An 18,477-nucleotide genomic window follows, 5' to 3' on the forward strand; every position below is an offset into this window, starting at 1 on the left:
TAATTAATGGTAATGAAATAAAAAATGGACTTGAAATGACTTGAGCATTTTGTCACGTACACATGTTTAGCAGATGTTATTGTGGGTGTAGCAAAATGTTTGTGTTTCTAGCTCCAACAGTGCCGTACTATCGAACAATATACAACAATACACAACAAATCTAAAAGTAAAAGAATGGAATTAAATTGTTGGACTAGGGGTAAACTTTGAACAGTGAGAAACTAAAGACATGACAGATCAGAAGCATAGTATATAAAGGAGTGAAAGAGAATGGGTATTCAAGTCAAAAGTTAATGGTTCTCTGTAGAAAGACAGATGGCTGGAATGTGTTGGGTGGACGGAAGGAAGTCACAGGATTGCTATAGGGGAAGTTGATGGACATCTGTGGAATAGACAAAGGAGGGTTGAGGTAAGGAGGTCAGGTCAGATCCCCTGAAGGGAGAAGTTATGGTTCATTACCCTATTACCCTTACGGTGGAAAATTGCAAAACTATGTAATAATACTTTAATTGCATCAAATGGTTGGTTTAATGCAACAGAAAATAGTATTCTTATAACTATTGTGTGTGTGTCCTACTGAGGATGGGCCTCTGGGAGATAATACTGACAGGAGATTTATGATGTCTTTTGGGTGATAAAACCTAAAGAGCATTCCAGAGCATGAGTTAATGTTTCTGTTCTATATGGGGCCAGACACTTGTCTCTACACAATGAAAACTGTTGACACAGCAGATACTGTCGGCTATGTATTATACAGTCGAAGTCGGAAGTTTACATACTGTACATCTTAACCAAATACATTTAAACTCAATTTATCACAAATCCTGACATTTAATCCTAGTAAAAATTCCCTGTCTTAGGTCAGTTAGGATCACCACTTTATTTTAAGAATGTGAAATGTCAGAATAATAGTATAGAGTGATTTATTTCAGCTTTCATTTCCTTCATCACATTCCCAGTGGGTCAGAAGTGTACATACACTCAATTAGTAGCATTGCCTTTAAATTGTTTAACTTGGGTCAAACATTTCTGTAACGACTGTTGGTGAAAGAAGGTGAGGACCAAGGTGCAGCGTGATACGTGTTCATCTTTTATTAGTTGAACTGAACACTGAATAGCAAAACAACAAAGAGAACAACCGATACAGTTCTGTCTGGTGCAGACACAAAAACAGAAAGCAACTACCCACACCACACAGGTGGGAAAAGGCTACCTAAGCATGGTTCTCAATCCGAGACAACGATAGACAGCTGCCTCTGATTGAGAACCACACCCGGCCAAACACACAGAAATAGAAAACATAGAACACAAAACATAGAATGCCCACCCCAACTCACGCCCTGAAGAACCAAATTAGAGACATAAAAAGGTATCTCTAAGGTCAGGGCGTGACAATTTCAGGTAGCCTTCCACAGGTTTCCCACAATAAGTTGGGTAAATTTTGGCCCATTCCTCCAGACAGAGCTGATGAAACAGTCAGGTTTGTAGGCCATTTTCCAACCAAGGAGAGGTGTCACAAAAGTCAGAAATAGCTTTCAAATGAATCACTTATCTTTGATGATCTTCATCTGGTGGCACTTCCAGGTCTCCATGGTAGACTATAAATGTTAGTTTTGTTCGATAATGTTCCTCTTTACATCCAAAAACCTCAGTTTTGTTGGTGCGTTTAGATCAGTAATCCAAAGGCACAATGCGCGCTCACAACATCCAGATGGAAAGTTTAAAAAAAAAGGTACAATAAGTTTGTAGAAACATGTCAAACAATGTTTAAAATCAATCCTCGGGTTGTTTTTGACATAAATAATCAATAATTTTTCAACCGGACAAAAGCTTCGCCAATAGAAAAGGAGAAACAAGAATGGCGCGGTTCCGATCACGCGCTTGGCTCATGTCTGGAAATGTTCACTGTCCACTCATTGAACGTACTGTATCTACCTCATTTTTCAGAGTAAAAGCCTGAAACAATGCCTAAACAATGCCTAAATACCTAATTGGCTGACTGTATTGACACATGAAACATGTTTCAGGTTTCCCTACTTCGTAGTAGAGATCAGAGGGTTCAGGGGTCTGAGTGCTGAGTGCTGACCCCTTCCAAGTCAGCTGGTATCCATAGCAACAATCGACATCTCTTCACCAGAGGGTTGCTCTTGCCATAAGCATAGTCCCGTGTCACTTCCTCTGGAAGAGAGGAGGGAAACTTAGTTAAGAGACAGACACTGAAAAAAGAGGTTATGGGGACATAGGGGGAAAATGCATGTGAGAAAGAAAGAGACGCACTGACCAGTTCATCACACCTAGCCTATAGATTACATGGATCATTGTTGGCCATGCTTTGAAGGCATGTAAACACAGCAAAAAAGGAAACGTCCGCACTGTCAACTGCATTTATTTTCAGCAAACTTAACATGTGTAAATATTTATATGAACGTAACAAGATTCAACAATTGAGACATAAACCAAACATGTTCCACAGACATGTGACTGACAGAAATGGAACAACGTGTCCCTGAACAAAAAGGGGGGTGGGGGGGGGTTAAAATCAAACGTAACAGTCAATGCAGCTGGTGGCCACACCAGATACTAAGTACTGCAGTGCATCTCCTCCTCATGGACTGCAGCATATTTGCAAGTTCTTGCTGTGAGATGTTACCCCACTCTTCCACCAAGGCGCCTACAAGTTCCCGGGCATTTCTGGGGGGAATGGCCCAAGCCCTCACCCTCCAATCCAACAGGTCCCAGGAGTGCTCAATGGGATGGAGATCCGGGCTCTTCGCTGGCCATGGCAGAACACTGACATTCCTGTCTTGCAGGAAATCACGCACAGAACGAGCAGTATGGCTGGTGGCCTTGTCATGCTGGAGGGTCATGTCAGGATGAGCCTGCAGTAAGGGTACCACATTAGGGAGGAGGATGTCTTCCCTGTAACACATAGCTTTGAGATTGTCTGCAATGATAACAAGCTCAGTCCGATGATCCTTTGACACACCGCCCCAGACCATGACGGACCCTCCACCTCCAAATCGATCCCGCTCCCCCTGTTATCTTTGAAAGACAGGGTCCTGAAAAAGGGACGTTTCTTTTTTTGTTGAGTTTATGTGTGAATGTAGGCCTGGGGGAGGAGTGTCGTGTAAATGTCATTCCTTAGAGAGACTTGGACAATTATTCAAGCAATCATCATTATTTAACATTGATTAATTATTGCAATAATGAAACCGTCGACCCCACACTGCAGTGTGTTTCCGAGTGCTTAACTGGTAATGAAAAAACAGAGATCTTATATAGGCCCTAAAAAATGCTTAGTCAGTCATTTCTGTCCTTCAAATAAGCCACCTTGATCCATCTCCTGGTTATCGGCACAGGATGTTGTTGAACTTCCAACCCAGCTTAGTTTCCCAGATGCCAAGAAGATGAGACAATGAGGCATTGTTCTAAACTCTTCCAGGCTCTATCTCGGGTCACACACACCACATCTTGTCTATGGAATGTCAGCTTTTAGGTTTGTATTGCCTAGTCATTGTCAGCTCAAGCTATCTCTAGCAAAACCCATTTCATTGACCATATGTCCAGACTAACTGCAGGAAGCTAGAGTGGGAACCATCTCTTTAACACATCATTAGTAGGACAGAAATATCTTACTGTTAGTTAAGTAAATAATTGTTAAATATCCAACAAATGAGGTAAATACATATTTTTTCTGTCACAAGGGGGAAAGCTTTTTGTCATTGATGGCCCACTTCAATGGCATCTCCATGTATTCACCACCTGGGGACATACCCTTCCACAGACAAAGAACCTCCCCCAATGGTGTCTGTGTGGTAAACATTATTAGTTCAGCAACTTAATGTAGGTATTGTAGTCTGAGTGCTATGGCCAAATAGTATGTTTAAAACCCAGTAGTGTTGAACATACAATATATCACTGCTCTCTTGAAGGCTTACAGGCAGATGACATTGTACAAGGCCCCCTTGGCTCGACAAGAACATCTGGAGTACCAACAATAGACTTGAATGGCCCAGGGCATAAAAACAAGAGGTGTGGACTATACAATACCTTCATTGAGTATTCACACCGCTTTACTTGTTCTACATTTTGTTGTTACAAAGTGGGATTAAAATGGATTAAAATCTCAATTTAATACATTTTAAATTCAGGGTTTAACAACAAAATGTGAAAAAAAGTCAATTGGCGTGAATACTTTCTGAAGGCACTGTACACTAACATCCCAACACACACATAACATGCACGCACATGCATACTGACGCCACACACACACTGCTGGCACAGTCTTATATATTATTTTACTACTGGAGTAACAGTCTAAAAGTATTTGGTTTAAAATATACTTAAGCATCAAAAGTAAATGTAATTGCAAAAAAAATACCTAACTATTAAAAGTAAGAGCATTAGAGGACTATATCACCTATAGCACAACATTTATAATGGACTGGAAAATAATGGTACATTTTGCAACCAAAGACACCCTTCTAGCTACCTGACCACAGATTTGAATTGCAATTTATACATGTTAAGTTTTGACAGTTGTCAAAAAAAAGTAAATCAATAATAATATACACAGTTGAAGTCGGAAGTTCACATTCACTTAGGTTGGAGTCATTTTTAACCCCTCCACGAATTTCTTGCTAACAAACTATAGTTTTGGCAAGTCGGTTAGGACATCTACTTTGTGCATGACACGTCATTTTCCCAACAATTGTTCGGCTTCTGTTACTTTTGTTAAAAAAAAGTATATTTGAAATTACAAGTTCCGGTGCCTGAGAAATATTTTATTCAATATTTCCACGACACGTGCGGTTCATTATGGGAGATTTTTAGAACAAACCATGGACATCTCATCGTTGCATCTGTCCTATTATGGCCTCAGAGCACGGACAGGGGTTTCCACTAGCACAGCCACAAAGCCAAAATTCAGTAGACCATTAACATTTATGAAAACAAAATGTGCTTTTTGGTCTTCATTTAAGGTTAGGGATTGGCATTAGGTTTAAAATCACATTGGAGATGGCCTCAAATAGGCAGATTTAGGACTTGGTGGCCATCTCCATTTTTGTTATACTACTACTTCTATGACTTGGCAAACCAACTGGGTGCACACTGCCACCTAGACTGTGTTGTTTGAACAGGTAACCTATAAAGCTAAGTATAATTAATTGGCTGGTCCCTCCTGGTGACCTGGATGGAATTATGTCGTCATCCCTTAACCCATATTAAGGAATGGTGAAAGTCCTCAATGGCGTTGCCCATGCTGGTACAGGCTTTTGGGTACTATAGTCCTCTATCTCTCTTTATGGAATGAACAGTGACAGAAAACATTTTGCAACATAAACTTAAGTTTCTATTGGACAAATTTAAGTAAGTCCCTTCCCGTTTCATTTTTAAACAGTACATTTTTTCAATAATGCTGAGCAAATAACCAATATTTTTGTAAGAGGTGCGTAACTGGTGGTAGTGAAGTCAGACGCAGGAGAGCAGAACTAGGTAATAGCCGGAGCAGTTTAATACAAAACCAACGGCATAAAGAAAACAACCATCATGGGTACAAAATCTGACGCGCACCCGTAACCAATGTGCAGAAGTACTTGCAAACAATTCCACACAAAGACATGGGGGGAACAGAGGGTTAAATACACAACACTAACTGAGGGAAATGAAAACCAGGTGTGTAGGAAAACAAGACAAAACAAATGGAAAATAAAAAGTGGATGACGATGGCTAGACCACCGGTGACGCCGAGCGCCGCCCGAACAAGGAGAGGAACCGACTTCGGTGGAAGTCGTGACAATTTTGGTTATGTTTTGGTTTTCAAACAACTAATTAACCGACATCTGTTCAATTACTTGAATTATATTTGTATTTTTTTGTGATCTCGATGTGCAGTTTATGTAGAGATAAATCAGATGAAGCCTGACCCGTGCGATGTAGTAGGGAGTTGTAGTTTCAAACTTGTTCGGTTTGTGTGGAGCAGACACAGAGAACACACCATCCAGAGGGACAGAAAGCAGTTGCTTCGCAGGCCTGAAAATACAGTACGTGATCTGATAGTTGGTATTCAGCAGTCATAAATGTATACCTTATTTACTTTGAAGAACTATTAAAATAGTGATGAGGAAAATCACTACACAGTGGAGAGAGGAAAAACTCATCAGCGACATAGAGTGGGAAGAAGGAAGAATTCACTGTGTACTCTGCTATGGAGGACATTTAGCTTCCTCTCTCCTTCGTCTGGAGAAACCCCCTTGGTCACATGACCAGAGAACAGAAGGTGTTAGCCACAATGTTTACCTATTAATAGGAATTAGCATAAGTGTTAGCCTATGGGTTTATGTTATCAGTTTCCTACATGGTCATCATATGTCAACAAGGGCATGCGTCAGCACTGGCCTGTGTCATGATTAGTATACATCAGTATTTGTTATGGGATTTTTTTATCAATAATGACTAAATGAGGTGTATGGCACTATAACTGGCAGTAATTCTACCCTGTCTTTCTTGTAGTGTTAAATAATGTTTGTTCATTAGGAAGGGGTTATATGGCATATACTGTGGGAGTAAATGAGACACACAGGCACCTAGGAGAACTGGATACGCTAAAGTAAGAGGAGACACATAGTCTATTGATCCACATACAAAAGAAACACTACACCTAGGAGAACTGGATACACTAAAGTAAGAGGAGACACATTGTCGGCTGACAAGAGCACACACACAAAAGAACCATAAGCTAAATGCAGGGCCAAAGAATAGGCCTATAGAATAAAGGGACGCATGTTATTTTTAGGACAAAGCAAGGGTCCTGCCACCATTATAATCTAACTAAAAGCAGATATGGGCGTTATTGGGCGTGAACAAGCAAGAAGCCTGAACTAAAAGATAATGGTGGCAGAAGGATAGGGGAAGTATGTTTATTTGCATATGAGATGGACCCATATGCTATATGTGTGTAAATACGGGAGCCGAGACTCTGGGAAGCGGTGTGTGTTCCACGGACCATCCCGGCTTGCTATACTCTTGTATTAAAAGCCTAATTGATTTCACAAGTTCTGGTATGCGTAATATTTGATCCGATTTTCCACGACAGTACCTAGGAAGAAAGGAATGTATGCGGGGGCATAAAGAGAACTTAGAGGAGCGTTAACCTATGTTGGAACCGATCTGGATGTAAATCTGTGGAGATAAGAGGGGACAGGGAGACCTCCTCCAGAGTTCTAGTGTCTGGGGGAGCCTGGAACTGTCAGCTGAGGGGTTATAAACTGTGGTGAGACTCATAAGAAAATCCCTATGTTGGTGTGTATGTATGTGCGTAGGTTACGATGGTATAAAGGGAATGTATTTGTGAAAACTTGAGAGCTCGCGCAAATACATTTGGATCTGATCAATTGTGAGTTGGGAATTCTGTCTGTTTTATTTAAGACCAGAACTTTACAACCTCTGGGTATCAGACAGATAAACATAAATTGGAATCTATGAACATTGATTACAAAATTACTTAACAGTATTGTATTGTCATTATCCAAGGGCTGCAATGTGCTGAATTCCAGACTAGACCCTGGAGGACAGATGGCCAAGGCCAGCTGTAAAGCCCATCAAATCCCTTTGTGAGGCTCCTTCACTGGGCTTTCTGACACTCCCTGTCCCACCTCAGCCCAGTTTAGCTAGTCTCTACAGGCCTACATTCCGTTATCAATGTGTATGTCATTACACAAGAAACACTAGTACACTTTTAGTCTCCTGCACTCAAGGGTCATTGCCGATCCATTTTTTTTGTCTTGTTTTCACACACGCCTGGTTTTTATTCCCTCATTACGTGTTGTGTATTTAACCGTTTGTTCCCCCCATGTCTTTGTGAGGTATTGTTTGTTTGTAAGTGCTTGTGCACATGTTGACTGGTGCGCGTCAGGTTTTATACCCATGTTGGTTTATTCTTTATGCCGTTGGTTTTGATATTAAACTGCTCCGGCTATTACCAAGTTCTGCTCTCCTGCGTCTGACTTCCCTGCCACCAGTTACGCACCCCTTACAGTCATGTATAGATTTCTAAATACAGACACAAGACAATCTGTGCTGTATTAGCCAATACAATTTATGAATGGGTTTGAATTACTTGTAAGACTTCAGTACCCCAACCTTAATCCATCAGTGTCAAATATGGCATACATGATCCTATAGGTAATAACAGGATAATACGCAGTGAATAGAAGTTGGAAGACACTTGTCCATGTGCAATTGAGTGTGACTGGGAGAAAGATTAGTGTGGGAGAGTTAGGATGACAGACAGGTGTGAGGAGTCTGAGGTATGAAAGAGGGAGACGGGGAGGAAGGATGAATGGACAGGGATAAAAGATAGGGGAGAAAGAGGAGGCCTGGGACCCTGGAGCCGATGAAGAGACTCTCCCCTTTCCTCACCCCTTCCAAAGAGACCGGATCGACTACAAATGAACATTCTCACCTGACGGAGTACATAGCATCATTGCAGGATTGCTTACTGTAAGCCGAACCTAAACGTCTGTTGTTAATCTGTTGTTTACTGGTACAGGCTGTATCTTAAGTATGTTTGTCAGTAAGACTTAATTTCATATTTATGGATGCTTTCCTGGATGTCTTTCCCATCAGTGGGGGGTTAGAGTGAGGGGTGCGAGGTGAGGAAGGGGTGAGGAGAGGGGAGGCTCACAAGGATGGAACTGACCTAATAGCTTTCCCTCTACAGCTGGTGCCTCCCAGAATAGCACACACCCTTTCTCACTTTTCAGCTCCACACACACACACACACCCACCGGACACCCACCGGACAATGCACCTAGTCCTAGAATACAGGGAACGAACAACACATTGGCCTCTGTTAGAGTGGAACTATTTCTGTCGCTTTAGTCACCAGCCAGGATATATATAAACAGCTTCAAGACTCTGATGAGGGAGTCTGATGAGTGAGTCAGTGAGTGAGACTCCTATTATAGTGCCACCATTAAAGGGATACTTCGGGATTTTGGCAACGGAGCCTTTTAACTGCTTCCCAAGAGTCAGATTAATTTGTAGCATGCTAGCTGTTCCCATAGACTTCCAGCCATTGCGCTAATGCTAGTTAGCATTGGCTCGCAAAACTTCCTTGGTACTGGACACAGAGACATAAAAATGGTATCCATGAGTTCATCCGACTCTGCGATAGTAGCTTTTGGCTTCATTGCCAAAATCCCAAACTATCCCTTTAATTGAAGTGACACACACTTCAACTGTTCTCTACTTTGGAAATGTTTCATCTCTGAAGGACGAACATTGAGGTCAAAGCCAACGATAGGTGCGGTACTACCATGCTCACTGAAATAACAAATACCTAACACACACACCCACCTAGGGAGATAGATGGCATCCACTGGGAAAGTGAACCCCCCAGTTTTGTTAGACTTCAGTGCAGCTTTTGACATTATCAATCATATTCTGCTGCTGGGAAAACGTATGTGTCATGGCTTTACACACCCTGCTATAATGTGATTAAAGAGTTACTTGTCTAATAGACCTGCTGGAATGGGCCCTGTTAAAACATGTTGGATTCGCACTGAAAAATACTGACTTACTGTACACATACACTTCCCCAAACATACTCACTAATATGCAGAAACCCTTTTCTCTTCCCATACTATGACTTTATACATCACAAAGCCTAATTTCACTTAAACTTAATCACACTAAAGCAATTATTTACAATCAGTAAATATGGCTAATTAAGCAGCCCATGTATAGCGCAGCACTTTTTAGACTAGCACAGGAAAGCAACACCACAGATGAAAGGGGAAACTAGTGATCATCAAACCTGAGTTAGCAGTACTGCATACTGATGCCACACACTCACTGTATACACTACTGCTACTGTCTATCATCTATTCTGTTGCTTAGTCACTTTATGTCTACCTATATAAACATAGCTAGCTCAGTTACCTCGTACCCCTGCACGTCACAACTCGGCTACACAGCTGATGCCCCCATAGCCGTTTCAATAACACGGTACCTCCTTTTGTTTACCTGTCGGCCCCAGCCTCGAACTCAGGTCCTGTATGTACCTAACTGACCCGCTCTGCACATTCATCGCCATTTACCCATTGTTGTCTTAGCTCTCCTGATCAACACCTGTGATTGCTTTATGCCTCTCTCTAATGTCAATATGCCTTGTCTACTGCTGTCTTGGCAAGGTTTTATTGTTTTGTTTCACTGTAGAGCCCTCAGTCCCACTCAAAATGACTTAGATAGCTCTTTCGTCCCACCTCACACACATGGGGAGACCTCACCTAGGTTAACTGATGCCACCAGAGACGAAACCTCTCTTCATCAATCAACGCATAGGTTTACCTCCACTGTACTCACATCCTACCATAAACGTCAGTACATTATGCTTTGAATCTATTCTACCACGGCAAGAAATCTGCTCCATTTATTCTCTGTCCCCAATGCACTAGACGACCAGTTCTTATAGCCTTTAGCCGTACCTTTAACCTACTCCTCCTCTGTTCCTCTGGTGATGTAGAGGTTAACCCAGACCCTGTAGCCCCCAATTCCACTCCTATTCCCCAGGCCTATCATTTGTTGACTTCTGTAACCGTAAGCCTTGGTTTCATGCATGTTAACAGAAGCATCCTCCCTAAGTGTGCTAAAGCAGTGGGGGGAAAAACACACTCCGCCAACCCTGATGTCCTAGGCGTGTCTGAATGCTGGCTTAGGAAAGTCACCAAAAGTTCTGAAATTCCCTTCCCCAACTACAACATTTTCCGCCAACATAGAACTGCCAAAGGGGTTGCAATCTACTGCAGAGACAGCCTGCAGAGTTCTGTCATGCTATCCAGGTTTGTGCCCAAACAGCTTCTACTTTTAAAAATCCACCTTTCCATGAATAAGTCTCTCACTGTTGTCGCTTGTTATAGACCCCCTCAACCCCCAGCTGTGCCCTGAACACCATATGTGAAATAATTTCCCCCCCATTTATCTTCAGAGTTTGTACTGTTAGGTGACCTAAACTGGGATATGCTTAGCACTCCGGCCATCCTACAATCTAAGCTAGATGCCCTCAATCTCACAAATTATCATGGAACCTACCAGGTACAACCCTAAATCCAGAAACATGGGCACCCTCATAGATATCATCCTGACCAACCTGCCCTCTAAATACACCTCTGTTGTCTTCAACCAGGATCTCAGCGATCACTGCCTCATTGCCTGCGTCCGTAATGGGTCTGCGGTCAAACGACCACCCCTCATAACTGTCAAATTATCCTAAAAACACTTCAGCAAGCAGGCCTTTCTAATCGATCTGGCCCGGGTATCCTGGAAGGATTTTGACCTGGTTATTCTTTAAAAGTGCTTTCCTCACCATCTTAAATAAGCATGCCCCATTCAACAAATTTAGAACTAAGAACAGATATGGTTTTTGGTTCACTCCAGACCTGACTGCCCTTGACTAGCACAAAAACACCCTGTGGCAAACTGCATTAGCATCGAATAGCCCCCACAATATGCAACTTTTCAGGGAAGTTAGGAACCAATATACACAGGCAGTTTGAAAAAGCTAGCCTTTGCTTTCCTAACAGAAATGTGCATCCTGTAGCACAAACTCCAAAAAGTTCTGGGACACTGTAAAATCCATGGAGAATAAGAGCATCTCCTCCCAGCTGCCCACTGCACTGAGGCTAGGAAACACTGTCACCACTGATAGATCTACAATAATCGAGAATTTCAATAAGCATTTTTCTATGGCTGGCCATGCTTTACACATGGCTACCCCTACCCCGTTCAAAATCTCTGCAACCCCCATAGCAACTTGCCAAGCCTCCCCATTTCTCCTTCGCCCAAATCCAGACAGCTGATGTTCTGAAAGTGCTGCAAAATCTGGACCCCTACAAATCAGCTGGGCTAGACAATCTGAGCCCTCTTTTTCTAAAATTAGCCGCCACAATTGTTGCAACCCCTATTACTAGCTCGTTCAACCTCTTTCATATCGTCTGAGATCCCCAAAGATTGGAAAGCTGCCGTGGTCATCCCCCTCTTCAAAGGGGGAGACACTCTAGACCCAAACTCTTATAGACCTGTATCTATCCTACCCTGCCTTTCTAAGGTCTTCGAAAGGCCAGTTAACAAACAGATCACCGAACATTTCGAATCCGACCGTACCTTCTCCGATATGCAATATGGTTTCCGAGCTGGTCATGGGTGCACCTCAGCCACGCTCAAGGTCCTAAACGATAGCATAACTATCATCGATAAAAGACAGTACTGTGAAGCCGTCTTCCTCGACCTGGCCAAGGATTTTGACTCTGTCAATCACCACATTCTTATCGGCAGACTCAACAGCATTGGTTTCTCAAATGACTGCCTCGCCTGGTTCACCAACTACTTCTCAGACAGCGTTCAATGTGTCAAATCGGAGGGCCTGTTGTCCGGAACTCTGGCAGTCTCTATGGGGGTGCCACAGGGTTCAATTCTCGGGCCGACTATTTTCTCTGCATACATCAATGATGTTGCTGCTGGTGGTTCTCTGATCCACCTCTACGCAGACAACACCATTCTGTATACTTCTGGCTCTTCTGGCTCTTCCAGAAGAGTTTCAATGCGATACAACTCTCCTTCCGTGGCCTCCAATTGCACTTAAATGCAAGTAAAACTAAATGCATGCTCTTCAACCAATCGCTGCACCGCAACTGCCCGCCCAGCATCACAACTCTGGACGGTTCTGACTTAGAATATGTGGACAACTGCAAATACCTAGGTGTCTGGTTAGACTGTGAACTCTCCTTCCAGAATCACATTAAGCATCTCCAATCCAAAATTAAATCTAGAATCGGCTTCATATTTCGCAAACAAAGCATGCTGCCAAACATTAATGCTGCCAAACATACCCTCTTAAATCTGACTATTCTACCGATCCTTGACTTCGGCGATGTCATTTACAAAATAGCCTCCAACACGCTACTCAACAAATTCGATGCAGTCTATCAGTGCCATCCGTTTTGTCACCGAAGCCCATATACTTCCCACCACTGCAACCTGTATGCTCTCATTGGCTGGACCTCGCTTCATATTCATCACCAGACCCACTGCCTCCAGGTCATCTATAAGTATCTGCTAGGTAAAGCCCTACCTTATCTCAGCTCACTGGTCACCATAACAGCACCCACCCATAGCACGTGCTCCAGCAGGTATATTTCACTGGTCACTCCCAAAGACAATTCCTCCTTTGGCTGCCTTTCCTTCCAGTTTTCTGCTGCCACTGACTGGAACGAATTGCAAAAATCACTGAAGCTGGAGACTCATATCTCCCTCACTAACATGAGTTCTCAGAGCAGCTTACAGATCATTGGCCCTGTACATAGCCCATCTGTAAATAGCCCCTCCAACAACCTCATCCCCATATTGTTTTTTTGTTTTTTTTTGCTCCTTTGCACCCCAGTATCTCTACTTGCACATTCATCTTCTGCACATCTATCAATCCAGTGTTTAATTGCTAAATTGTAATCATTTCCCCACTATGGCCTATTTATTGCCTTACGTCCCTAAAATAGACTCAAATCCTACAGTGCCAGACGTGTCCCCCTGCTTAAGCCAGTACATGTCCAGGCCCGTCATAAGAATGTCATATGGTCAGATGAAATCCAAATATAACTTTTTGGTAAAAACTCAACTCGTTGTGTTTGGAGGACAAAGAATGCTGAGTTGCATCCAAAGAACACCATACCTACTGTGAAGCATGGGGGTGGAAACATCATGCTTTGGGGCTGTTTTTCTGCAAAGGGACCAGGACGACTGATCCGTGTAAAGGAAAGAATGAATGGGGCCATGTATCGTGAGATTTTGAGTGAAAACCTCCTTTCATCAGCAAGGGCATTGAAGATGAAACGTGGCTGGGTCTTTCAGCATGACAATGATCCCAAACACACTGCCTGAGCAACGAAGGACTGGCTTCGTAAGAAGCATTTCAAGGTCCTGGAGTGGCCTAGCCAGTCTCCAGATCTCAACCCCATAGAAAATCTTTGGAGGGAGTTGAAAGTCCGAGTTGCCCAGCAACAGCCCCAAAACATCACTGCTCTGGAGGAGATCTGCATGGAGGAATGGGCCAAAATACCAGCAAGTGTGTGTGAAAACCTTGTGAAGACTTACAGAAAACGTTTCAAATCAAATCAAATCAAACTACCTCTGTCATTGCCAACAAAGGGTATATAACAAAGTATTGAGATAAACTTTTGTTATTGACCAAATACTTATTTTCCACCATAATCTGCAAATAAATTCATTAAAAATCCTACAATGTGATTTTCTGGATTTTTTTTTCTCATTTTGTCTGTCATAGTTGAAGTGTACCTATGATGAAAATTACCGGCCTCTCTCATCTTTTTAAGTGGGAGAACTTGCACAATTGGTGGATGACTAAATACTTTTTTGCCCCACTGTATAGACTTTACTGTTGTGTTATTGACTGTATGTTTGTTTATTCCATGTGTAACTCTGTTGTTTGTGTTGTTTATCTTGGACAGGTCGCAGTTGTAAATGAGAACTTCTTCTCAACTTGTCTACCTCTTTAAATAAAGGTGAAATAAATGTTTTTAAAAAACTGGTACTCCCTGTTTATAGCCATGTTATTTTAACTCATTATTTTTATTCGTTATTCACCGTCTATTTCTTCCTTGTGTCACTATTTATATATTTTTAATTTTATCTTATCTTTAACTGCGTTATTGGAAAAGTAAGAATAACTAAGAATTTCACTGTTAGTCTACACATTTTCTACGAAGCATGTGACAAATAGAATTAGATTTGAGTAAGTAGCCCTTCTCTCTGACAGTCAAACAAAAGGGTGAGATACAGATATTTTTCATGAATGCAGAGTAATATAACTTGTTACTTTAAACACAAAGTAATATCGCAAAGTAACATGTTACTTTGACAAATGTAACGGGTAATATATTACTTTCCGAAGTAACTAATCTTAACACTAATTATGTAACAGATTAAGCCAGGTGTACACTATAGGATTTTGTCCACGATTCATCTGCCATAGACACGTTGAGATACAAGACAATATGCCCATATTGCCTACTCAGGGCGGTCACCGATGCTCGTTACATGTGAGCGAGTCAAAGGCGCAATCTAAGGGTTACCGATCTAGTCTTTGAGCAGTCCCAGACGTCCCGATATTTTCAAACATTTTTGATTTTATCGGCACAAAATCTGCAAAGCTCTTGCAGTGTGAGATGTGCAATGACAATTTTTGAGAACGATGATCAGCAATAGCAAATGAGAGCTCACCAGAGTGAAGCCAGTGAGATGACGTTGTTTCACATCACCCAAAATGTGTAGACTCTGGGGCACGAGCCATGAGTACTTCTAGTATGCGTTTGTACTTGCTTTTAACCAAAGTGTCAAATCGTTACAGGTCTGAAGTTCACAAGCCAATGTTATTCAATTCAAAATGTTGGCTAGACATTTGAACTCTGTATGGCAAGCGTGAATTTCTGACTGAAAACGTTTATGAGGCTGCTTTGAACCACAGCTCGTGATTTAACGTAGCTACAACATCATTGTTTTTGCGAGACAGCTTGTTATTGACAATCCTCATGACCAAGTGAAGAATCTTGTAGTGTTTGACCCCTGTCTGTGTCACATCGTTTAATGTGCGCACCACTATGTTGGCAACACCAGAAAAATACAGGAAAGACGGTCATTTAATGTGAGAGGCGAAGTTAGGATTTTATAAATCGTGTAGCGTCCAACTGGCTTAACTCACACACACAGATAGACAAGTCAAACATTAACAGTGTATGTTTACCTCAACATTAACAGTGTATGTTTACCAGTGTATGTTTCCCTTTCCATGGTACTGCTTTTCAAACATGGGTATGAATTCATTGTAGTGAACCTGGGGCACACAGAGTATCAGATTAAGGGAATTAATGCAGGTGGTGTTTGTTGCAGCTGTGTGTGTGCGTTCTCTTTGACGAGTGTTTGTTTACTTTTCTGAGTGTGTGTGCATGCGTTTGTCCGTTTCAGTCGGTTGACTTAGTCTGCTTTTGATGAATGCGGGGGTTTGCTTTGTCATCATTACCTGTTTGAGCTGGACCCCCTCTGCAAAGCTCACGACAGTGAAGTGCTTCTGGTAGTCATCAAAGTGGTCCACAGAGAAAGGCCTGTGTAGAACAGAGATGAGACCAGCGTTGTATAAGCATAAAGCTCCAGGCCTGTATTCACAAAGCGTCTCAGAATAGGAGTGCTGATCTTGGATCAGGTTCCTCTCCTATAGAAGGCAAAACAGATCCTAGATCAGCACTCTTATTCTGGAAGTCAACGCTTCATAGGTGGCAGTTATGTGTTGCAGCATTTGACAATCAAATTCTGTCCCCCCCTAAACCCACTTAAGCCTTGTGAGCCCCATCCCCCCACATCCTCACCCATTGTAAGAGATGAGCTACAACAGGGAGGATCTATATGCAGCCGTGTGAGTGGAGCATGTCGATAGGAAGGGGGAAATGTGGTTAGCAAGGCAGCAGTTTTCACTCTTCAAATGTTCCAGCTAAGATGCAGAGGTATTCTCATGCTTCCTGTTCACAAGCAAAAGCTCAAAAGGAATTACCAGTGATGCGCTCAATACAGAAGTGGTCGGACGAAGCTGACGCAAGGCTACAAGACTGTTTTGCTAGCACAGATATGTTCCGGGATTCATTCAATAACATTGAGGCGTTTACCACAACAGTCACGGGCTTCATCAATAAGTGCACTTCTTACTAAAGGTGCCCACTTCTTACTAAGGTGCTACCTGACTTATATACGTATCTGTGCCGTCTGTGGTTGTCACAGCTAGAGGCAGTCAGACAAATATGGGTTGTGTAGAAGGGATCTTACTAAGACGACACTGCGTTGTCAACCAAAGGCAACAGACTCAGAAAGCACAGCAAAAAGGCCCCATCTACTGAAATTAAATGTAGAAGTGAACACTATCAGTTATGAAATAAGAATGCATGGCTGGATATGTTGGGTAGATTCTCATAGGGCGTGAGTGTGATTCAATTATGGAATAGTGTTTTTGGTACTTGTTGAAAGTGTGTGTGCTCACCTGCCTGTAGTCTCTGATGTGGGAAAAGGTCTACAGAATATCAGCCTCCTCTTCGTCTCTGGGAACTTAAACCGTGGGTGATGGGGATTGTTTAGAACTTGTCCCATCTCTGTGTACACCCTGCAAGAAATGCAGACAAAGGGATTTTGTGAGAATGATTGTATGTCATATCTAATTCATGGTAATGGCCAAACAGTGGACAATTCTCCAAAAAGTACAAACTTTGTACCCATGTGCGGTTGCAAACCATAGTCTGAATTTTTTATGGTGGTTTTATCGATTTGCACTTTTCGCACCAAAGTACGTTCATCTCTAGGAGACAGAACGCGTCTCCTTCCTGAGCGGTATGACGGCTGCGCGGTCCCATGGTGTTTATACTTGCATACTATTGTTTGTACAGATGAAAGTGGTATCTTCAGTTGTTTAGACATTGCTCCCAAGGATGAACCAGACTTTCTGTGGTCTTGGCTGATTTCTTTAGATTTTTCCATGATCTCAAGCAAAGAGGCACTGAGTTTGAAGGTAGGCCTTGAAATACATCCACAGGCACACCTCCAATTGACTCAAATGATGTCAATTAGCCAATCAGAATCTTCTAAAGCCATCACATAATTTTCAGGAATTTCCAAGCTGTTTAAAGGCAAACAAACTTAGTGTATGTAAACTTCTGACCCACTGGAAACAATAGTACGCAAGTATAAACAGCATGAGATCACTCAGCCATCATACCGCTCAGAGAGAGATGAACGTACTTTGGTGCGAAAAGTGCAAATCAATCCCAGAACAGCAGCAAAGGACCTTGTGAAGATGCTGGAAGAAACATACAAAAGTATCTATATCCACAGTAAAACGAGTCCTATATCGACATAACCTGAAAGGCCACTCATCAAGGAAGAAGCCACCGCTCCAAAACCGGCATAAAAAAGCCAGACTATGGTTTGCAACTGCACATGGGGACAAAGATCATACTTTTTGAAGAAATGTCCTCTGATCTGATGAAACAAAAATAGAACTGTTTGGCCATAATGACCATTGTTATGTTTGGGGGAAAAAGGGAGAGGCTTGCAAACCGAAGAACACTGTCTCCACTGTGAAGCAAGGGGGTGGCAGCATCGTGTTGTGGTGGTGCTTTACTGCAGGAGGGACTGGTACACTTCACTAAATAGATGGCATCATGAGGAAGGAACATTAAGTGGATATATTGAAGCAACATCTCAAGACATCAGTCAGGAAGTTTAAGCTTGGTCGCAAATGGGTCTTCCAAATGGACAATGACCCCAAGCATATTTCCAAAGTTGTGGCAAAATGGCTTAAGGACAACAAAGTCAAGGTACTGGAGTGGCCATCACAAAGCCCTGACCTCAATCCTATAGAACATTTGT

This window comes from Oncorhynchus mykiss, chromosome 21, assembly GCF_013265735.2.
Source record: "Oncorhynchus mykiss isolate Arlee chromosome 21, USDA_OmykA_1.1, whole genome shotgun sequence".
Lineage (NCBI taxonomy): Eukaryota > Metazoa > Chordata > Actinopteri > Salmoniformes > Salmonidae > Oncorhynchus > Oncorhynchus mykiss.